The 24079-nt window shown below is 46.8% G+C and overlaps 1 long non-coding RNA gene across 1 annotated transcript; it reads right to left on the bottom strand.

The window, feature by feature from the left end:
- Positions 1 to 865: 865 nt before the first annotated feature.
- Positions 866 to 9834, bottom strand: LOC105464321 (uncharacterized). The gene is made up of 3 exons (XR_976776.2): positions 9696 to 9834; positions 2848 to 2991; positions 866 to 1926 (listed from the first exon to the last, which is right to left on the bottom strand). It is a non-coding gene; the product is annotated as an uncharacterized lncRNA (long non-coding RNA).
- Positions 9835 to 24079: the final 14245 nt, after the last annotated feature.

Raw genomic sequence — 24079 nt, 5'->3', positions numbered from 1 at the left:
AACATCTCTTTTTCTCTGACGTTCCATAGGTTTCTTGGGATGTATGTAGATGTGAATTTCTTTTTATTTACCTTGCTTGGGATTCACTGGGCTTCCTGGATCTCAGATTTGTTATGTACAACAATTTCACAAAAGTATCAGCCATTACCTCTTTGTACATTGCCTGTTCTCCTATTCTGTTAGCTTCTTCCAGAACTCTAAATACATGTACATTAGGCCCTGCCACTTAATTTTTCTGGATAATTTCTTTGGTTCTATTAGCTTATTAAACCTCTCTTTGGCTGTGTGTAATGTGCTGCTCAGTCTGCTCATTTCAAATTTCAAATGTTGTATTTTTCACTTCTGTACATTTTATTTGATTCTTTTTCAAATCTGGTTTTTTTGGGGGGGTTTTGTGTGTGTGTGTGTGTGTGTGTGTGTGTGTTTTGTTTGTTTTGTTTTTTGTTTTTTTTTTTTTTGATGGAGTCTTCGTGGGTCGCCCAGGCTGGAGTACAAATGGCATGATCTAGGCTCATTGCAACCTCTGCCTTCCGGGTTCAAGCCATTCTCCTGCCTCAGCCTCCCGAGTAGCTGGGATTACAGGCATATGCCACCACACCTGGCTAATTTTTGTATTTTTAGTAGAGACAGAGTTTCACCATGTTGGCCAGGCTGGTCTCAAACTCCTGAGCTCAAGTGATCCACCCACCTCAGCCTCCCAAAGTGCTGGGGTTACAGCCTTGAGCCACTGCGCTCAGCCTTGGTTGTTCCTTATACTTTCTTATTCCCTGAACTTCTCTTTCAATTCTTTGACAGCATAAAAATAGTTATTTTAAGTGTATATTCTGCCTGTGATCATTTCAAACCTGAAAGCTCTAAGGTTCCACTTGTACTGTCTCTTGTTTCTGCTGGTTCTCTTATCTTCCTTGCGAAGTTTATTAGTTTTCACTCGGAGTTGCTCATTTTCTTGGGAACTTTGTGGACATTTCTATAAGGCTGAGATTGTAGCTGAATTCCTCGAGGAAGGTTTAAGGTTTACTTCTGCAAGCTGACTGCGGGTACTATCAAACAGGGGCCAGTTTCAATTTTCAATTTGAGTTTTTTGAACCACACAAGTAGCAGGAATTCAAACTGAAAATCACGTGAGGGCCAGCTTGTGGTTACAGATTCTCAGTGGAGATATTTTTCTCTCAACCCAATGTCAAGGTCAGGGCAGGCAGGCTTCCTTTCTGTTCTCCTCTGCGGGGTGAGATTTGCTTTTCATTCTTTCTGACACTCTAGACATAGACCTTTTGGACTCAGGCTTTGAAGAGGTCTCCTATTACAGCCCACCTTGGGGGAAGCCCAGACTTTATCTCCTGTCCCTTGCACCTCACACAGCTATGGAAACACAGGCTCCAAGTCTCCAAGGTTCTCCTTTGCTTCATGTTGGAGATCCGTAACTTTCTTGCATTCATGCTAACTCAGCAATATGTTAAAAAAAAAAAAAAAAAAAAAGATTAAAACAACATTTTATCCAGCATTTTGGTTATAATCAGGGGAGTGATTAAAGGTATCGAATCTGGCAGAGTGCCAGAAACAGAAGCTCTCTCTCTGAGAACTTTCCAGAGCGTGCCTTGGCCGTGAGCCCGTACTTTGCTTTTTAACACACACAAGAGCATATTCACAGATGTATCGTGGGTTGCTGTTGCTGTTGTCGCAGTGTGTCCTCTTACGCGGGCTTCTCAAGGGCCAGGAGGAAGGGCAGGTTCGGGGTTCTCAACCTTGATGTGGACATGAAACAATGAAGGCTCTGGAGAAACGTCTGGAGAAAGTTGAGTAACGGAATGATGGCTGTTATATGTGTGCAGCATATTTGCACGTCACCCGTTGTTAATCACAGCTTCCCCTCTGTACCGTGGAATGCATTTCAACCAGGATATGGTCACAGAAAGCTTCAAAACTGACCTGCAAAAAAAAAGTTTTCATGCCACAAAATGAAAATACTTCTTGCCAGTTGGAATCACACCAACCAAAGCTAGGCCTGTGGATCTTAGCAACCCTAACCAGAAGGCCCAACCGACGGGCGTCAAGAGCCTGGCAGGGAAAGCACTGGACTGTCTGATGGAGCGTGCATGCTTCAACCCTCATTTTTCTTAAAATGGAAGCAATCCCGGTCCCTAAATATACATGGGTCTTTCAAAACCTTGCTCCTTCTCCCACCTACCTTCACACTTCTGACTCAAGGGGGAAAAATAGCCCTCTAGCAATTCATCTTCTTCACGGGCTGCCGGCAAGCTTATAATTTTTTTTCACAGCTGAGTTATTTCTGATCTATGTCCTGGCAAAAAGAAATATAGAGCAACAGTGGCTGGGAGACGTTTGGAAGCTGTGCCAAGCCAAACAGTGTCTAAAAGTCTGCATCTGAGCCGCCAACCTTGGGAAAGTGTGTTTTAACTCTACAAAAAAAAAAGAAAAGAAAAGAAAAAAAAAAACCACCAAAAACCTTAAAACACTCGTGATGTAAAACGAACTTAAAATGAGGGTCAGAAAGGAACTCTCATGAGTTATCATGGGAGGCAGCCCCCCAGCCCCTGAACATGTTGCCTCACACACCCCTTCCGAGGACATCAGAAGAACCACAAAGCACTGCAGCTCAGCAGGTCCCAGAGGCCCCTGGTGACAGCGAAGTTTGGAGTTGACAGACAAGCTTATGAACCTCATCACACTGGAGCTGATGCCTTCTTCACCTCTTAGCTGGGTGCTCCTGGGCAATGCATTTGACCTGAACCTTCATTTGCTGAACTGTAAAACTGATGCTGATAAACCCACCTCATGAGGTCAACACAGCAATCAGATAAAATCATATAGGCAATCATACATACTCACAGTGCTTAGACAGTGCTAGTGCTTACTAAGTGCTCATGATGGCAAATGCCGCATTTTTATTGTTGTATTGATGCTTAGTAGATGATGATGATAACAATGATGAGGTTGATGATGATAAAGGAGGAGGAGTAGAAGAAATTGAATCTGAGAGAAAGAGAGACAGACATGATTAAAGTCATTTTAGGCCAGGAACAGTGATTCATGCCTGTAATCCCAGCATTTTGGGAGGTGAGGTGGGAGGATCGCTGGAACCCAGGAGTTCAAGACCACCCTGGGTAACATGGCAAAACCCCATCTCTACAAAAAATACAAAAATTATCAGGGCCTGTTGGTGTGCACCTGTGGTCCCAGCTACTCAGGAGGCTGAGGTGGGAGGATTGCTTAAGTCCAGGAGGTAAAGGTTGCAGTAAGCTGCGATTACACCATGTCACTCCAGCCTGGACAACAGAGTGAGATCCTGTCTCCAAAAAATAAAAAATAATGTGATTTTAAAAAACAGTCAGTGGTAGACACAGGATTATAGCCTGGCTCTCCTGACTTCCAGTCCTGTATTCTTTCTACCACTACTAACATTGCAGTCATTCTTTTAGTATTACTATTAACCACCGACAGTTCTAAATGGGTCTCATGCTCACTCAGTGCTCCCACACACATCTCCTTGGCACTGTTTTATGTCAACTTTGTGAGGAAATCTGGAGACACCCATTTTGCAGATGAAGAAATTGAGACAGAGAAATAAAATGATTTGTCCAGTTCCAGTAAGCCAATAGCAGAACTGGGGTCTGAACTCGAATCTCTTGGGGGAAGGTCAACCCTGGTTTTGTCTTCCAAAACATCAAACTAGTATTGATTAAGGCTGGGTCCTCTGCTAACTCAGGGGACTTGGACAGGATTTGGAACCGTTCCTTGTCCTGAGGACGCTCACAGACTAATGGGCCAGACAGACATTAAAAGAAATAAATAGGGGCTTCCAGGTCCAGCATGGTGGCTCACACCTGTAATCGCAGCACTTTGGGAGGCCAAGGCGGGTGGATCACCTGAGGTCAGGAGTTCGAGACCAGCCCAGCCGACATGGTGAAACCCCATCTCTACTAAAAATACAACAATTAGCTGGGCATAGTGGCACATGCCTGTAATCCCAGCTACTTGGAAGGTTGAGGCAGGAGAATCACTTGAACCTGGGAGGCGGAGGTTGCAGTGAGTCGAGATCATGTCACTGCACTCCAGCCTGGGTGACAGAGTAAGACTCTGTCTCAAAGAAAATAATTAAATAACCAAAAAAAAAAAAGAAAAAATAAAATAAAATAAAATGAGGGTAGAACTAATTGAACATCTCTTCAAGGATGTTAAAGCCCCAGAGTCTTCTCCCCAACTCCAGGAAGCCATACAACACACCTCTCAACCACTCCCTGGCAGGGCCTAGAGGTTTATATTCTGGAAAGGGTGAGAGAGATCCTCTGGACAGGTATATATGGAATGCTGAGAATCCTCAGACTTTCCTCCCACCCCTGTCCTAGAACACTAGCAGCCAGTCCTTCACTGTCAGGCAAGAGATTGGAAGAGGTTTCTCCAGGGAATCTTACCAGCCCAGAGAAAAGGTCTTTACATGGAGACATTTTCCAAACCAATCCTCCCAGTCAAATGACCTTCAGGAAAGCTCTTATCACCAAGCCCCTCTCACACACTCAGAAGGACCAATCCCATGAATAGGCAACCAAGGATTGTTAGACATGGGAGGAAAGCAGCACAGAAGAAACAAATGACTCAGGTAAAAGTAACTTGGAAGAAATAGAACTATTTTAGGGGAGGAAAACTTCCTCTTTCTTTTTTTAGAGATGGAATCTCACTCTGTTGCCCAGGCTGGAGTACAGTGGCATGTTCATAGCTCACTGTAACCTGGAACTCCTGGGCTCAAGCAATCCTCTCGTCTCAGCCTTCCTAGAATCTAGCACAACAGGCATGCACCACCATGCCCAGCTAATTTTAAAAACAATTTTTTTTTGTACAGATGGAGTCTCTCCATGTTGCCCAGGCTGGTCTCAAACTCCTGGCCTCAAGCAATCTTCCTGCTTTGGCCACCCAAAGCCCTGGGATTATAGGCGTGAGCCACCACATATGCCCTAGGAAAAAATTTTTAAAACTGCCATTGATATTCTTAGAGAAAGAAGAGAAGATATTATACTCATGAAACAAGAACAGGGCACTGTAAAAAATGAATATTCTGAGAGTCTAAAAAGAGCTCTTAGAAACTAAAAACAGCAGAGATTTTAAACAATTAGTAGAAGAGCTGGAATATAAATTTGAGGAAATATACCAAAAGGACAGAGATGGAAAATAGAAGGTACGATGATTAATTTTATGCATCAATTTGGCTGGATCATGGGGTGCCCAGATATTTTGCTAAACATTATTCCAGAATGTGTCTGTTGAGGGCCCTCCCTGAGGAGATCCACATTTGACTCGGTAGCCTGAGTAAAGCAGACGGCCCTCCCCAGTGTGGGCAGGCACCACACAAACCTTGAGGCCCTGAATAGAACAGAAAGGTGGAGGAAGGGCAAATTTGCTGTCTGCCTGACTGCTTGAGCTGGACGTTAGTCTTTTTCTGCCCTCAGACTAAGACTGATGGGAACTCCATCAGCCCTTGGGTTCTCAGAGCTATACCGCCGGCTTTCCTGAGTCTCCAGCTTTCAGACAGCAGATTGTGGGTCTTCTCACATTACACACACACACACACACACACACACCCCCACGGTTGGTTCTGTTTCTCTGGAGAGACTTCATAAAGAAGTGGGGGAAAAAACAATGGAGCAGTTCAAGACTTTTATTTTATTTTATTTTATTTTATTTTGTTTTATTTTTGTAGAAACGGGGTTTCACCATGTTGCCCAGGCTGGTCTCAAACTCCTGAGCTCAAGCAATCTTCCCACCTCAGCCTCCCAAAGTGCTAGGATTACAGGCATGAGCCACTGCACCCAGCCTATATCCAGTTAACAGAAGGTTCAGAAAAACAGACCAGAGAAAGTGGGGGAAGAGATTAATAAATAATTTGGGGAGTTTTTCAAAATTAAAGGGCCCAAATTTTAAAAAGTACAAGGATCCACCAAGTACTTCTTCAGGCAAGCTATAAAAAGGGAGCCCTAATATGACACATCATCATGAAACGTGAGCCTCGGGGACAAAGAGAAGATCCCACAAGCTTCCAGGAAGAAGAAACGGCAGGAATAGCTCTGGACTTCTTGACAGCAACACTGACAGTCAGCAGGTGCAGGAGCAATGCTATGAAGTGCTGAAGGAAAAGTGTTTCCAACCTAGGTTTCTTTGGGTTGTTGTTGTTGTTGTTGTCATTGTTGTTTTGAGACAGAGTCTCCCTCTTGTCGCCCAGGCTGGAGTGCAGTGGCACAATCTCCAGCCCACTGCAACCTCCGCTTCATGGGTTCAAGCTATTCTCCCACCTCAGTCTCCCAAGTAGCTGGGACTACAGGCACGTGCCACCACACCTGGCTAATTTTTTGTATTTTTAGTAGAGACAGGGTTTTACCATGTTGCCCAGGCCTGTCTCGAACTGCTGACCTCAGGCAATCTGCCCACCTCGGCCTCCCAAAGTGCTAGGATTACGGGCGTGAACCACCATGCCGGGGCCCCAACCTATATTTCTTTACTCATCCAAGCTATCAGTCAAATGAGAGGATAGAATAAAGAAAGTTTTAGACATGCAAGGTCTTGAAACACATACAGTCAGTCCTCATTATTCTTGGATTCCATATTTTTGAATTCACTTAATCAATAAAATGTAAGTGTAACCCCCAAACCCGTATTCACACGGCTTTTGCAGTCATCTGCAGACATGCCTACAGCAGCAAAAATTTGAGTCACTCGATGTGCATGTTTCCAGCTAAGGTTGAACAAGGCGACCCTCTGCCTTCTTGTTTTGACTCTGATGGTGTAAACAAGTTTCCTTTTTGCAGTCTGGTTAGTGCCATGTTTTTCACATTTTTTGTGCTTTTTGTTGATGATTTTGCTGGGTTGTTTTTCATTTTGGTTTGGTTTTGCTTTTGGCTTTTTTTTTTTTTTAATGGAGTCTTGCTCCATCACCCAGGCTGGAGTGCAATGGCGCGATCTCAGCTCGCCGCAACTTCCGCCTCCCAGGTTCAAATGATTCTCATGCCTCAGCCTCCCGAGTAGCTGGGATTACAAACATGTGTCACCACACCCAACTAATTTTTGTATTTTTAGTAGGGATGGGGTTTCATCATGTTGGCCAGGCTGGTCTTGAACTGCTGACCTCATGTGATCCACCTGCCTCAGCTTCCCAAAGTGCTGGGATTACAGGTGTGAGCTACCGTGCCCGGCCTGGATTTTGTTGTTGTCATTGTTGTTGTTGTTTTGTTTTGTTTTGTTTTGTTTTGTTTGAGACAGCGTTTCACGCTGTCACCCAGGCTGGAGTGCAGCGGCATGATCTCCGCTCACTGTAACCTCCACCTCCCAGGTTCAAGCAATTCTCTTGCCTCAGCCTCCCTAGTAGCTAGAGTTACAGGCATGCGCCACCACACCTGGCTAATTTTTGTATTTTTACTAGAGACGGGGGTTTCACCATGTTGGCCAGGCTGGTCTTGCGCCACTGTGCCCAGCTGATTTCGCTGTTTTAAATGACCCCCTCCAAGCGCAGTGCTGAAGGGCGTTGATATGGTTTGGCTGTGTCTCCACTCAAATCTCATCTTGAATTCCCACGTGTCGTGGGAGGGACCCGTGGGAGGTAATTGAATCATGGGGGCAGGTCTTTCCCGTGTTGCTCTGGTGATGGTAAGTCTCACGAGATCGGATGGTTATTATAAGGGGGAATTTTCCTTTCCTCTTTGTCTGCGACCATCCACGTAAGATGGGACTTGCTCCTCCTTGCCTTCTGCCGTAATTATGAGGCCTCCCCAGCCACGTGGAACTGTAAATCCAATTAAACCTCTTTCTGTTGTAAATTGCCCAGTCTCAGGTAAGTCTTTATCAGCAGTATGAATATGGACTAATACAGCTGTCTAGTGTTCCTAAGCGCAGGAAGTCTGGGGTGTGCCTTACGGGGAAAGCCCATGTTAGAGAAGCTTCGTTCAGGCAGGAGTTAGAGTGCTGTTGGCCATGAGCTCAGTGTTAATGAGTCAATATACATTAAATAGGGTATCTTTAAACAGAAACATACAAAACGAAGTTATGTGTTGATCAGTTGGTGACAACACTGTGACCCCAGACTCATAGGAATGGAACCCTGTATTTCTCTCTTAGAGCAATGGCTTAGTTTTGGGTAATTCAGCATTTTTGGTGACTTGATAGACCGTAACTGGTGTGAATGAGAATAGACTGTGCTTTCCTTACACGCTTTCTTTGGAGGTTACTAGAGAAGATACTTCACTAGAATAAGGGCTAAATCAAGAAAGAGGAAAATATGGGATACGGAAAAAAGAGAAAGGCAAGGGGGATCCCAGGCTGCTGGGGGTGGGAGCCCTATAGGCCTGAGGCACCAGACTCTGGCTTCCCTGGGCAGATGGGCATGAAGACCCCGGTGCTTCAAGAAGCCCTGCAAGGAAAGTGCAGGACCGAATTAGCAACAATTGTCTAGAGAACGATGCAAAGGAGAAACCAAGAAAACGATTTGCTGGGGTGAGGGTAGGGAGTACGACTGTGCGGGAAAGGTTGACAAAGAGGACGGCCATTTCTTTGCTGCTGGAAGCCGTTTACATGAATTGACTCATTGAAAGCAAGGCAAGGTCGAAGGCAATCAACCAAGAGGCTGAAGAATTTGTCCGGGATCACACAGCTAAGTGGCAGGAGGAGGACTAGAACCCAGGAAAGTGGCTCAGGACTCCTTGCCCTTCACCACTGACAATGCTGGTGTCCTAAGAACAGGTCTGAGGGTGGGGCTCAGGTGCGCACAGTGAGTAGGGGCCAGGAGGCAGTGATATCCTCACCTTCCAGAAAGAAAGGTCAACCAATGAGGCTGACAACTAAAAAAAACTCGAGATGGCATCTCAGAGGCCAGGCAGAGTGGCTCACGCCTGTAACCCCAGCACTTTGGGAGGCCGAGGCAGATGGATCACCTGAGGTCAGGAATTCGAGACCTGCCTGAGCAACATGGCAAAACCCCACCTGTACTAAAAATACAAAAATTAGCCAGGTGTGGTGGCAGGCATCTGTAATCCCAGCTACTCAGGAGGCTGAGGCAGGAAAATCACTTGAACCTGGGAGGCAGAGATTATAGTAAGCCGAGCTCATGCCACTGCACTCCAGTCTGGGCAACAGAGCAAAACTCTGTCTCAAAAAAAAAAAAAAAAAAAAAAAAAAAGATGCAGTCTCAGAGGCAAATGACACAGGGTAAAAACAAAATACTTGGTTAAAGAAGGTGAAATAGTTGCCTCTGGGGAGGGGACGGCGGGGGGTGGGGTGAAGGACAGGAACAGGGAACTGCTGTTGCTGTTAACAAACCTTGTAGAACTATTTGCCTGTATAAGTTTGATAAAAATAAAAGCTAAAAATAAAGAGAAGAAATAAACACTGTTCCCTGATCCTAGACAGAGCCTGCAAGCCAGGGCTGCCAGGTGGGGCCCCAGGGCTGGGGTAGCCGTGGCTTTCCCTGTTTGCCCTGGAGACTTTGTCTTTGACCTGGGAGACAACCTCTGGCCCTCCAGCACCAAGCAGGGTGATGGGGGGGATGAGGGAGTGGGGGGAAGGTAGGGGGGCGGGGAGGTGGGGGAAAGGTTGGGGGGTGGGGGGTGATGGTTTCCCCGTGTGAGTTATGGCCCCGGATTGGTTGACGATCCCAGCAGGGAGGGAATCGCCCGCCTGTGGAAGACCCCAGCTGCACCAACCTTCCTGCTCATTCAGGGGCTCCTGGGATTGACATATCCATGTCAATTGCAAACGAGGGGTCCTCCCACAGCTGCTCAGCCGGCCCCTCATCTGAGACCCGTGCTCCATAAAAGAAGCTGGGGCGGCAGAGGGCTGTCACCTCACACGCTAATGACATGGGCACGGACATAAGAGGCCCCCAAGAGACACACCCAGCACCTGAGGTCACAGAGACAAAGTAGAATCCACAGAGCCGTGGTGCCCCAGGGAGGCAGGGGACCCTCATCCCACCTCTAATCCCGCCCTGGTCCCCACTCCCCAGTCCAGATGGGACTCCCTGCCTCCTTCCCTGATGTCCCCGACACTGACTCACTGTGGGTGGCAGCTTTTATGTAAGAGTCCCAGGTGATGGCCCCCACAACAGATCTTCTGAGGCTGAGTATTAGACACCACTGCATACCCACCTCCCCCCTCTTTTTCTCTTCCGGTCAAACTCAATAATGGAGACAATCTCCTTCCTCTGGGAATTTCAGATGCGGAGAGGCCCAGTTTTTCCTCATAGCTATGATAACTGTGTCGTCTCATCTGGCCCTTAGCAATTTTTGAACCCCAGCACATCCAGCTAGTGGAATTAATACTTCTTGCCTACTTCTCAGGGTTCCTTCGAGGGCCAAATGAATCATGCAGGCTGGGGTATTTTGGGAAATAAAAGGGTGAGAAATCCAAAGAATATTTTGAGAAATGCGAGCAATCAGCCCTTTCAGATGTTCAAATAGATGATTAAGTCCCTGATTAAACAGCAGAGCCGGCATGAATGGAACTGACCAGAGAGGAGAGAAATGTTCTCATGTACATGAATTTAATACATGACCAAGCTGTCTTCAGTGGGCAAAGAACAGTGGAAGGAGTAGCCAATACAAAAGCAGCTTGGGGGCTGGGCGCAGTGGCTCACACCTGTAAACCCAGCACTTTGGGAGGCCAAGGCGGATGGATCACCTGAGATCAGGAGTTTGAGACTAGCCTGACCGACATGGATTCTCTACAAAAAATACAAAATTAGCCAGATGTGGTGGTGCATGCCTGTAATCCCAGCACCTCGGGAGGCTGAGGCAGGAGAATTGCTTGAACCTGGGAGGTGGAGGTTGCAGTGAGCCAGGATCATGCCACTGCACTCCAGCCTGGGCAAAAAGAGCAAAACTCCATCTCAAAAAAAATAGCTTGGATGCCTTCTTCACATCTTTCACAGATGCTGAAAAAAGGAATTATTTATCAAGCAAAGCAAACCCTAGGAGGGCTGGCCAAAAATATAAGTGAATATTGACCAGATCCCAGAAGGAATGGGAAGTCTTCGAGCTTCAAAATCATTAAGGAGATTTTTTTTAAGGGAAGGAGAAGTGATTGACGACTATATAAAAACAAAAAAACAAATCTCCCATACCACAGAAAAAATAACGGGGGTAGAAGGGAACTAGATTGACAATCAAATGAATGGCAAAGGGTTAATATCGGTAATCTGTGAAAACATTACACTGGCTGGTAAGAAAAGCCTTAAACCAACAGGGTTTTATTTTCTTTTATTTTTTGGAACTTGACAAAATGATACCAAATTTCATCTGGAAAAATAAACATGTGAGACCAGCCAGGGAAATTCTGAGGAAAAACAAAAGTAGTGGAGGAGGGCTGGCTTTACCAGATGTTAAAACATCTCAGGAAAGTACAATAACTTTTAAAGTTTAGCCCTGAAAAAGAAGTAGACAGTTCCATCCAGACGCGAGTGCAGAAATGGTGGAAATGTGTAGGATTTCAGCATGTGAATGAAAAGGAATTTCACATCAGAGGGGAGAGGTGTGTTGTTCAAAGTAAGGTATGGAGATAAGTGGGTAGTCAGCCATGTGGAAAAAATAAAACGGAATCCCTACCTCACCCCCTACACCCAGATCAGTTCCAGATGGGTCAAAAATTTAAACCAAAAAATTGAACCATAAAAATTCTAAAAGAAACATAGGTGAACTTACAATCTTTAGAAAAGAAAGATCTTTATAAGCAGGATACAGAACCCAGAAGCCACAATAAAATTCATTTGGGGAAATCGATGGGTCAGAAGTCCCAAGAATATTTTGAAAAAGATGGGGAATAAGCCCTCGGTGATATTAAAATACATGATTGGCCGGGCGCGGTGGCTCACGCCTGTAATCCCAGCACTTTGGGAGGCCGAGGCGGGCGGATCACAAGGTCAGGAGATCGAGACCACAGTGAAACCCCGTCTCTACTAAAAATACAAAAAATTAGCCGGGCGCGGTGGCGGGCGCCTGTAGTCCCAGCTACTCAGGAGGCTGAGGCAGGAGAATGGCGTAAACCCAGGAGGCGGAGCTTGCAGTGAGCCGAGATCGCGCCACTGCACTCCAGCCTGGGCGACAGAGCGAGACTCCGTCTCAAAAAACAAAAAAAAAAAAAAAAAAAAAAACATGATTAATGGGGAGATGAGAAACTGTGAAGTTGGGACATCATGAAAAGAAACATAAGTTTAAGTCCATTTTCCACATATACTAAATAATAAATTATTTATAAAGCAAATTAAATATTAGGCTGGCCAAAACTGTAAAGGAATATTGAACAGGACTCTGAAGGAATGAGAACCTTGCAAGCTTTAAAATGATTTAGGAAATCGTAAAGGAAAAGGGGAACTGATTCAGCTATTTAGAAAAGACCTTCTATATCAAAATATCAAAGTGCAACAATTTTAACTGCATAACATTTTTTCATTTCTAGGTGAACAAAAAAGGAATATACCAAGTCAAGACAGAGCTGAACAGGTACTGACATTTACAGAATTAATTGCTTTAATTTAGAACAAGTTCATACAAGTAAATGAAAGAAAGAATTAAAACCTAACAGATAATTGACAAAATCTGAATATGAAAAGGAAACTCCCAGAAAAACAAATTCAAGTGAATGGTAGCCATATGAAAAATGTTCAAGCTCACTCATCACCAAGAAACAATACAATGCCCTTTGGGGATAGGTTAAAAACCTATCAAATTGGCCAAGATTTTTAAGTTTGAAAATACCCTAAATATATGGAAAAATAACTATTCTCAAACACTGTAGTGGGAGTATAAATTGGTCTTTTCTACTCCTTTTAATGGCTGTATAATACTCCATGTGTGGATGTAGCAACATTTATTCAAGCAGTTCCTGTTTATGGACATGAAGGTTTTTTTTCCTTCCACTTTAGAATGAAAAGTGGTACCATGATGAACATCCTTGTACACACATCTTTGCATCCATATGTAAATACATTTGTAGTAGAAATTCTTGACAATGGAATTTTGCAGTGAATGCTGGTTTGCTATGAAAATTTTGAAAGATGTTTCCAAACCTCCTCCCATGAGGTTACAGTCGTTTACACTCTGACCAATTGTATGTGAGCTGTGTTCCTATACCTTCTCCAGCAGCAAAAATTATAGCATTAGTATTGTTTTGTTTTCATTGTTAAGTTTATTTTTTAAAAGGGCAGTGGGGTGGGGTAGAGTGGAGTGAGTAGGGGGATTGCCAGGAAATTGCAACTTGTGGTCCAAATGTAAGACATTTTCCTTTCTTCACCTTTGCCACTTACCTTCCGCGAGCTCCTCAGCTTATCCCCTTCCCTCCCTGGGCCTCAGTTTCCCCATCTGTGAAACAGGAGAATGAAATAAATTGACACTTTTCAAACTTATTCACCAAATGACAAAGCTGAGTGAGGCGATCTTACCTCTGTGTGTCTGGGGTGGGTGGGAGGTCACCCCTGCCCACTCTTCCCTCCAACATACCAGAGAAGCAACCACACATCGGGCTCCAGCCTGGCCCAGCCCAAGCATTCAGGACTCCGGTCTCATCCCCAAGCTGCAGCTGAGGAAGGCTGGGAATCCAATTCTGTTGCCAAAGTGGTTGCTTTCCTGCCATAAGTGATGTTGGACCCCAGGCCTGCCTTTCCTGTTGTCTTAGGTGTGAGCCATTCAAACACCAATCTTGCCCTGAACCATCTGTGGCTCCCCATTGCCTAGGGAATTAAGGCTGACTGGCTTCATTGATTGTGGCCTTGAGGCTCCAGATTCTGGCTCCAGCCTCTCTCTCCATGGTCTGGCCAGACACCCAGTTTCCATCTCCTGCAAACCAAGCCTTGAACACAGACCTTATCCAGGGGCTCCCCCTCCTGCAGGCCTTTGTTCACCCACCAGGTCTCCCGCCCATCTCTAATGACTTCCTTTACCACCAATTGTGTGTGCCCTTGTGTGTAATCTACAGTGTGTAATGAGGTGTAGGAATCAGAGACCATGGGGTTATAATGGGGAAATCTATAAGCCTTCATCAAAGCTTTCCAGCTTGGTGAATCTTAAAGAATCTAAGAGGAAAAAAAGCAAGCATATTCAAAATAGAGCAAGTATACTTACAATTAAGTTTGGGTAGGTATGCATGGATAAAGAAAAAGACTGGAAGGAAATATAATACACCAAAATGCCCCAGGTTTTGAGTATCTTCCAGATAATACATTGATAGGCGGGGCACTGTGCCTCACCCCTATAATCCCAGGACTTTGGGAGACCGAGGCAGGTGAATCCCCTAAGGTCAGGAGTTCAAGACCGGCCTGACCAACATGGTGAAACCCCGTCTCTACTAAAAATACAAAATTAGCCAGGCATGGTGACGCATGCCTATAATCCCAGCTCCTCAGGATGCTGAGGCAGGAGAATCACTTGAACCCGGGAGGTGGAGGTTGCAATGAGCCGAGATTGCGCCATCGCACTCTAGCCTGGGCAATAAGAGAGAAACTCCGACTCAAAAAAACATTGATAATGGTGATGATGATAGCTTACTCATGTTAAACACACCATGCCAAGGAGAACGCCAAACATTGTATATGCTCTCTTTACCTAATTTTATATATTTCAAGCTCTCTGTAATTTACGTGTTTAACTTTTGTCATAAGAAAAATGTGTTGCTTTTGAGCATATTTGAGTTAAAACGTGATGGATGGAGAATTATTTTTGTGCAATGAAAAGTGGGTTCTAGATACAGATGGCTAAGGTCAGACTCCTCCCACCTTCCAGATGAGGTTCCTAAGTTTCTTGACCCCCGTCCTCTGCTGCCCCCTTCCTACACCCCTGCAGTCTTCCTGAAAAGTGGGCCCAGCAGCTGGCTCTCATACACATCGTCAGAAGAATGAAGCTAGAACCCCAGATCCCAGGAGTCCCCTCCCCTGACCTGTTTTAGGTGACCCAAGCTCCCACAGCCACCCGGCAGCAGGGTAGTGGTCAAGAGCCCAGACTCTAGAAGTCAGACCATCCCTGACCCTGCTGTATGCCCCTGTGTGAACTTGGCCAAGTGGCCCCTTCCTCTGTGTCTCAGTTTCCCCATCTGTAAAATGGCCATCATGGCGGAAGCCACCTCCTTTGTAGACCTGGGTGAGAAGGAAACAGGATGAGTTAAGAAAAGGCCTGGCACATAGTAGGCCCTCAGTACCCAGGTGCTGTCATCATCATCGTCATCATTTGTGGTTAATGCGTTGGAGGAATGCTTAGAGGCCGCAGACAGACCTTCCCCCCAAAATAAGCTCTTGTGAAGAAGCCCTCTGGACGCAGGCTCGGAAAACCGGAATGTTAAAAAGATAAATAAAGGCTCTCTGTAGCTGGACGAAGTCTGGGCGGACCAGAGGGGGCAGGGGAATTCAGCTGCGGAGAAGGATTTAAGCCCTGGACAATGGGCGCCGTCTGAACTAACCGGAGCCGCTTCTTTGAGTCGTGAGAAGAGCTATTTTCTTGCTTAAAGCCTTAAAGAGCTATTAAGTTGGGCAAATCACTGGTAAAACAGCTGGAAACCTAAGTAGCAATTTAAACAGCCCATTGCCCTTCCATCCCGACGTAGAATGCCGCCGCTTGGACAGACCATCTCCAGGTCCGACTTTGTCAGGCCTAAGAGGATTGAGTGGGGGACCCTTCCCCAAGCTCTGAATGCAGCCAGGAACTTTATTTAGCAAATCCACAGTTTCTACCCCACCCCCTCCTCTTGTTTTTTTTTTTTTTTTTTTTTTTTTTTTTTAAGTGAGCAGACTGAACTCTAATTTTCCCTCTTTTCTCTCCCCAGTCTCCTTGAATCGGCCCATTCTTTCATTATGTGGAACTAATGAAGGCCTTGCAGAGTCCCTGCTCAGGAATAGGGCCCTTTACATGTTTCATTGATCAACTTCAAAAAGTCTTTTAGTGGGGCTGGAGGTGGGAGAGGGAGGAGGTGGTTGGGATAGAGTGGAGCGGGGGAGGGTCTCCCAGGGCACCGCTGGGGGAAGCTGAGCCTGGTGAGTGACAGCCTGGCTGGGGCAGGCGTGCATAATGTCTGTTTCTTTCCTCGTGATCCAAAATCCAAATCCACAATCCATTTGTTTGTTTTGTGGGCCGGTGATTCTGCAGGCACAGGGACAGGCCTGCCTGAAGCCTCCCCATTCACCCACAGTGGAAGGGAAGGAGAGCTGGAATGCTTTAAATTTTTTATTTTATTTTTTCTTAATCTCCCCACAAATAAAACTTTTGGCCAGCTAAACAGTCCCCCCAGGGAAATATAGCCACCAGCTCTAGGCTGCTCTAACATCCGTTCCAGCAACATCCCTCAGGCATAGTGTGAGGGGGAAGGCGCCGTGGCACACAGACTGTGGGACCCCCGCCTGCCATGAATATTAAGTGAGCACCTAGTGTGTGCCAGGGAGCTCTACAGATTAATTTTACTTTTACGGTTTTTTAAAAAATTTGTTTGAATTGCAAAAGCAGTGAATGCCAGTTACAAAGCCATTGCATGACACCATGGGGTACACAGTAAAAAGTCAAAGACCCTATTAGGGACTTTTCTTTTCCTTTCTTTTTTTAAGAGTCTTGCTCTGTCGCCCAGGCTGGAGTGAAGTGACACAGTCTCGGCTCACTGCAACCTCCACCTCCTGGGTTCAAGAGATTCTCCTGCCTCCGCCACCCGAGTAGCTGGGATTAGAAGTGCCTGCCACTGCACCCAGCTAAATTTTTTTTTTTTTTTTTTTTTTTTTTTGAGACAGAGTCTCACCCTGTTGCCCGGGCTGGAGTGCAGTGGCGTGATCTCGGCTCACTGCAAGCTCTGCCTTCCGAGTTCACACCATTCTCCTGCCTCAGCCTCCAAAGTAGCTGGGACTACAGGCGCCCGCCACCACGCCCGGCTAATTTTTTGTATTTTTAGTAGAAACGGGGTTTCATTGTGTTGGCCATGGTTGGCCAGGCTGGTCTTGAAGTCCTGATAGATGATCCGCCCACCTCGGCCTCCCAAAATGCTGGGATGACAGGCATGAGCGACCACTCCCAGCCCCTATTAGGGATCTTAATCTCACTCCCAGGAGAAAACCACTATTAACATTCAGATGTGTCACTTTTTGAGAGTTTCTTTATAAAAAATACACATGTACACTCACATCAGACAAGCAGGGTTTTTGAGTTTGTTGTGTTTTTGCAAACAGGATCACAGACAAATCCTATTTCAAAACTTGCTTTTGTCACAATGTAGCAGGACCATTTTTTCAAGACACTCTTTAATGGTTGCACATTAATATTCTATTGTGGCCAGACACGGTGGCCCAGCACTTTGGGAGGCCGAGGCTGGTAGATCACCTGAGGTCAGGAGTTCAAGACCAGCCTGGCCAACAGGGTGAAACCCCGTCTGAACTAAAACTACAAAAATTAGTTGGGCGTGGTGGTGTGCACCTGTAATCCCAGCTACTCAGGAAGCTGAGGCCAGAGAATCACTTGAAGTCAGGAGGCAGAGGTTGCAGTGAGCCGATATTCCACCACTGCACTCCAGCCTGGGCAACAGAGTAAGACTCCATCTCAAAAAAATAATTATCTTGGATTAAGTTTGGATTAATTATCTTCTTCCCTCATACTTCCAAACTCCTCACCTTGTTAGTTAAGGAAGAATCTGAAGATTCTCCTTTGTTGACTTCTGGACACCCATCTTTCTGGCCATTTTTACCCTGGAACACCTGGGACAAGTCGCTGAACGTCTCTGAGTCTCAGTTTCTGCATCTACAAAGTTGGGGGGACTCACACCTTCATGGCAAGAGTGTTTTGCAAACAAAGTGAGATTGTGAACAGCTGGCTTGTATTAAGAACTTACTTTCCCAGTCTTTTCTTGGGTTCCAAAATGAGGAGCCCCTGGAATTGGATTCCTGTTGCCAAAAGGCAAGAAAAGGTTAGGAGTTTAGAGGCTCCAGGTCCACCATGGTGAGGGTCCTAAGGTTTACATCCAAGCGGTTCTTCCCAAACCCTGGCATCTTCTCAACCTTAGATCAACAGGGTCTATACTGCCCCTCAAAGAGTGTTCCAAATAAACTAAACAGCAGCTGCATGATTGAAAGAAAGGGGGCGGGGGTGGTCAAACCAACACGGGGCACACAGGGCCAAGTAGACATAGGATATCTCTGCTGCAGGATCACCCAGAGCCCTTAGTAAGCCAACAGCCAGGGCTGTCTCCAAAAGGGCGGGGTGTACGTGGAGTAGTTCCGAAGTGGATGTGACCCTGGATTCCCAGAGCAGTGGAAGAAACAGCTTGGGTGTCTGCTCTCAGAAAGCTACCTTCAAAGAAGAGTTGGGTGGAGCTAAACAAACACCTTAACCCTATTTGCAGGATCCCCACCCAGACCAGAAGGAATTTTTTTTTTTTTGAGACGGAGTCTCACTCTGTTGGCCAGGCTGGTCTCAAACTCCTGACCTCAAGTGATCCACCCTGTTCGGCCTCCCAAAGTGCTGGGATCACAGGCGTGAGCCTAGAACACAAATCTGCTATGTCAGACCCTTGCCCCGAGCCCTCCTGTGGCTCCTCACCACTGCCAGGATAGAGTGGGAACCCCACCTCACTCCCCATCACGGCTTTGCCTCCAGGCCCAACACACTATTTGCCATTTGCTCGCTTCCCAGGATGTTTCATGTCTATTCGTCTCCTTGGAATGTTCTTAGTCTCCAAGGCACCTGTCGAACTCCTACTGATCCGACAAAATCCCACTTAACCCTCTGGTGGAACTTTGTCTTCTAACATGTGCTCCTCCCCACCATGCCTGTCCTGCTGAGTGGACACCTCTCTCCTTTATCACAAAACAGCACATGGTATGGACTTCAAATCCAGCCCCTATGTCTCCAAGAGGTGACTATCTGCTCATTTCTATCCCCTAGTAGACTCTGAGCTCCCGGAGAGCAGAAGCTGTGCCCGGAACAGTGCTTGGCATACAGTGGGTGCTTGGTTAAATGTTCGTTGCATGACGAAATGAGTATTTCTCCAAAAGAATGTCACCCAAAGAAAAGCGCAGAGGTTTGATGATCATTACTTTCTTTGCACTGAGTTCTGTGGAATCGATTATCCAGGACCAGAAACCCAAAGAGAAAGTTAAAGCTTGGTCACTTGTTTGTCAAAGAAGGCATTGCCAAAAATGTCGTGTCCATTAGCTGCTGGTTAGGTGGCATCCTTCAGCAAGGCCTTCCTGGGTAGGTCATGATGGCAGAGGACAGCATCCCTTCCCCCATTCCCCATACCCTTGGGGGTGTGACATTCTCCCTGCAAGGCCCAGAGCCAATGCCACCTTCTCCAGGAAGCCCTCTAGGAGGCACACGGCAGGCTCTCAACAGGTTTCCTTTTCCTTTTTTTTTTTTTCTTTTTGAGATGGATCTCGCTCTGTCGCCCATGCTGGAGTGCAGTGGCACGATCTCAGGTCACTGCAACCTCCGCCTCCCAGGTTCAAGGGATTCTCCTCTGTCAGCCTCCCAAGTAGCTGGAATTACAGTTGCCTACCACCATGCCCAGCTAATTTTTATATCTTTAGTAGAGATGGAGTTTTACCATGTTGGCCAGGCTGGTCTTGAACTCTCGACCTCAAGTAATCTGCCTGCCTTGGCCTACCAAAGTATTGAGATTATAGGTGTGAGCCACCGTGCTGGGCCCCTTTTTTCTTTCTTTTTTCCGCAGAGTGGGTCCCTTCTGTACCTACAGCTTGGCCTACAATGCCCCTTCTGGCCATGGCACCTCCACAGCCTATAGTCCAGTGGGCTCATCAGGCAAGGCCCCAAACCACCCTGGCCAAGGTGGGCCCGCAGGTGTAGCTCTACCCACTAGACTCCTTCCTAGGAGCCCTCATCTTGACCCAGGGACTCACTCGCGCTGATGTACCCTGGCCCTGGAGAGCAGGGCCCTGGTTCCTGCTGCATGAATACCTGAGCTGCCTTGAGTCTGTCCCTTCTGAGGCCCAAGCTTCATGCTGTGCTTTTTTCTTAAATTCTGGGACGGAGTCTTGCTCTGTCACCCAGGCTGGAGTGCAGTGGCACACTCTCAGCTCACTGCAATCTCTGCCTCCCGGGCTCAAGTGATTTTCCTGCCTCAGCCTCCAGACTACCTGGGATTACAGGCGCCCGCCATCACACTTGGCTAATGTTTGTGTTTTTAGTAGAGTCAGGCTTTCTGCAAGTTGGCCAGGCTGGTCTCGAACTCCTGACCTCAAGTGATCTGCCTGCCTCGGTCTCTCAAACAAGCTGTCCTTTAATCACTGAGGTGTGTACCGCCTTCCAGCAGATTTTGTGTTGCTTCAGTTATCCAGAGTCACAACCAACGACCTCTGAGCCACTGGCTCATGTCACCCAGGCTAGCACTCGCTATGCTCTTCCTTACATGTGTGTCTCTGGACTTACTCTATCCTGTCTAGAAAGTTTATACCAGTATTGAGTGCCAGCTGTATGCCAGCCACCATGCCAGGAACTCTACATGTGTTATCTCATCTCTCCTTCATGAGTCCCAGTGATGAGAGTTTTTTACTATCATTTTATATATGAGGAAGCCCAAGCTCAGAGAGGCTAAGTAACTTTCCTGAGGACACACAGCTGGTTAAGTGGTTGTGTCCATTCAGGTCCAAAACTAGGGCATGTGGTCAGTTGTGGGAGACTTGCAGTCTAGAAAAGAGGAACCAGGCCAGGCGCAGTGGCTCACGCCTGTAATCCCAGCACTTTGGGAGGCCAAGGCGGGAGGATCATGAGGTCAGGAGATCAAGACCATCCTGGCTAACACAGCGAAACCCTGTCTCTACTAAAAAGACAAAAAATTAGCCAGGTATGGTGGCACGCGCCTGTAGTCCCAGCTACTCAGGAGGCTGAGAGAGGGGACTCACCTGAAGCCGGGAGGTTGCAGTGAGCTGAGATAGCTCCATTGGACTCCAGCCTGGATGACAGAGTGAGACTCCGTCTCCAAAAAAAAAAAAAAAAGAAAGAAAGAAAAGAAAAGAAAAGAAACAAAGACTGGATGTGGTGGCTCATACCTGTAATCCCAGTATTTTGGGAGGCTGAGGTGGGTGGATCACCTGAGGTCAGGAGTTCAAGACCAGCCTGACCAATATGGAGAAACCCTGTCTCTACTAAAAATACAAAATTAGCCAGGTGTGGTGGCACATACCTGTAATCACAGCTACTTGGGAGGCTGAGGCAGGAGAATTGTTTGAACCCGGGAGGCGGAGGTTGCAGTGAGCCAAGATCACACCATTGCACTCCAGCCTGGGCGACAACAAGAGTGAAACTGTCTTAAAAAAAAAAAAAAAAATGAACCAGGCCCCTCCGGCTGGAATCTTGACTGCTGCTGCAGAACTCATTGCTGGAGCCTCCTTCTCCAGCCTCAAGCTGATCATGGGCAGGGGCCAGGTCTCTTCCCATGGCTCTAGTGTCTGCCACAGGGCCTAGAGTTTCTGCTTAGTCAATTTCTTTCTAAATGAAATGAATTCTTTTCTATTTCTGCTGGGTATTATCCAACAACTGAATAGTTCTTTTTCTTTCTCTAACAACTTAGGTGTGACCAGCACAGCCTTGGGTGAGGGACTTAACTTTTCTTGGCCTCAGTTTCTCCATCTGCAAAAAAAAGGATACGAGATCCCCAACCTCACCCTTTGACTGTGAGGATCAAACAAGCTGATGGGTGTGACTGAGTCTGGCAAACTGTGAAGTCCTGCATAAAGCCCATTGTCACTGTCACCATGACCTGCCCCAGCTACACCATAAGCACCAAGCTAGTTATCAAAGAGTATAGCTGGCCTTGGGGGCATAAGAGCTCAAGCCTCTTGGTCAAGCTCTCCCTGGCTGGCCTTGACTCCCCCGGCATTCCTCAGAGATAAGGCTGTCAGGCAAGAGGCTTAACGGCTCACTGTGCGTGGGGTGCTATGTCTGTAGGCAGCCCAGCATGGGCAGCTGTGGGGAGACTTTTATCATGGTGGTATTTGCACGCTCCTCCCCTTGTGCTGGGCACAGACTAGAATTGAACTAGGCCTGGCCAGGTGGAGTGGCTCACGCCTATAATGCCAGCGCTATGGGATACTGAGGTGGGTGGATCACGAGGTCAAGAGTTCGAAACAAGCCTGGCCTACATGGTGAAATCCTGTCTCTACTAAAAATACAAAAATTAACCGGGCATGGTGGCGCTTGCTTGTAGTCCCAGCTACTCGGGAGGCTGAGGCAGGAGGATTGCTTGAACCTGGGAGGCGGAGGTTGCAGTGAGCTGAGATCATGCCACTGCACTCCAGCCTGGGCGACAGAGTGAGACTCCATCTCAAACAAACAAACAAACAAAAAAAAGAATTGAACTAGACCTGACCTGGGACCAGAGAAGGGTTCGCATCTTCCATTCAAAATAGCCAACTGGGGCAAGGCCCCAGAGGATGGCAAAGCTGCGGATCGCTGGGCTGAGAGCCTTTAAGTTCTTCCTGGATCCTGGGAGACCCACCCTGGGATGCCACTGAGCAGCAGCATCGCTTCCTATTTCTATATTGTCACTTCCACAAATTAACCTTAGGGAAACACGTTTACGGGGAATCCAGGCAAATGTCTCCTCTGCTATGCCTGTTCTCAGTACCTTCTCTGTTGGACCACTTGCTGGGCACTGGAGGAAGAAAAGAAGGAAGGGGACTAGTGACCCCCTAATGTATTGATGCCCCCAAATTCATGAGGTCCCCTCTTTGTGCCTAGTATCAAGGCTCCTGCCCCCATCTGCAGCCTCGAAGGCCCTACCTGGCTTCCCTTCACCTCCTTGGAGGACAGTGTTGGTCTTGGGTTTAGAGAGCTGCTTGCAGCCCAGGCGGGTAGCATCCTTGGGCCGGAGCCCCAGGAAGAGTGCCAGGGAATGACTCCAAAGGGCACAGGAAACTGAGAAGGTGGGGAGGGCTCCATGATTTGAGAGTCGCTTTAGAGGTAAAATTGACAGGACTTGATAATGTCTTTTTTTTTTTTTTTTTTTTTTTTGAGACAGAGTTTTGCTCTTGTCACCCAGGCTAGAGTGCGGTGGCACAATCTCGGCTCACGGCAGGCTCCGCCTCCCGGGTTCCAGTGATTCCTGTGCCTCAGCTTCCTGGGTAGCTGGGATTACAGGCACCTGCCACCACACCCGGCTAATTTTTGTGGGGTTTCACCATGTTGACCAGGCTGGTCTCAAACTCCTGACCTCAGGTGACCCACCTGCCTCGGCCTCCCAAAGTGCTGGGATTACAGGACTATGCGACCATTCTCAGTTGGTAACATGTTTCTGAGAAGCAAGTTGACAATAGGTCCAAGGAGACTAACACCTGATTCCCTTCCACCCAGTTATTCCACCTCCACAGATTCAATTTAAAGACATAAGAGAGGTGGGCAAAGATTCAAGTACAAGGATGTTCCACTCAGTGTTGCTTATAACAGCAAAAAGTTGGAATCAAACTAGACTGGTTAAGTAAATTATGGTGTAGTATCCTTACAATGGAATACTATTATAGCCTGTTTAAAATGTTTATTTTATTTTGAGACAGAGTGTCGCTCTGTTGCTGAGGCTGGAGTGTAGTGGCGTGATCACAGTTCACTGCAGCCTCGACTTCCTGGGTTCATGGGATCCTCCCACTTCAGTCTCCCAGAAGCTGGGACTACAGGCACATGCCACCACGCTGATTATTTTTTATTTTGTATTTTTTTAGAGACAGGGTCTCACCATGTTGCCCAGGCTGATCTTCAACTCCTGGGCTCAAACAGTCTTCCTGCCTCAGCCTCCTAAAGTACTGGGATTACAGACATGAGCTGCTGTGTCTGGCCAAAAACCACGTTTTAAAAGATTTTATGCTTACAATCTGAATGACGTGAGAGAAAACAGGTTGCAGAATGCATCTGTTGAATGAAACTCGAAAAGCACGCTGAACAAAAGAAGCCAGGAAGAAAAGGGTGAATCACTATGTATGATTCCACTCATGCATAAAGTTCTGGAACAGGCAAAATCAATGTACACTCGAAGACATCAGATCAGTGGTTGCTTGGGTTGGAGGGATTGGGGCAATTGACTGGGAAGGGCAGGTGGAAGTTTTGGGAGTACTGAAAATGTTTTCTATCTT

Source organism: Macaca nemestrina, chromosome 15 (genome assembly GCF_043159975.1).
Source record: "Macaca nemestrina isolate mMacNem1 chromosome 15, mMacNem.hap1, whole genome shotgun sequence".
NCBI classification, from domain to species: domain Eukaryota; kingdom Metazoa; phylum Chordata; class Mammalia; order Primates; family Cercopithecidae; genus Macaca; species Macaca nemestrina.
The sequence above is the reverse complement of the archived record's forward strand: the minus strand, read 5'-3'. Positions and strand labels throughout refer to the sequence as shown.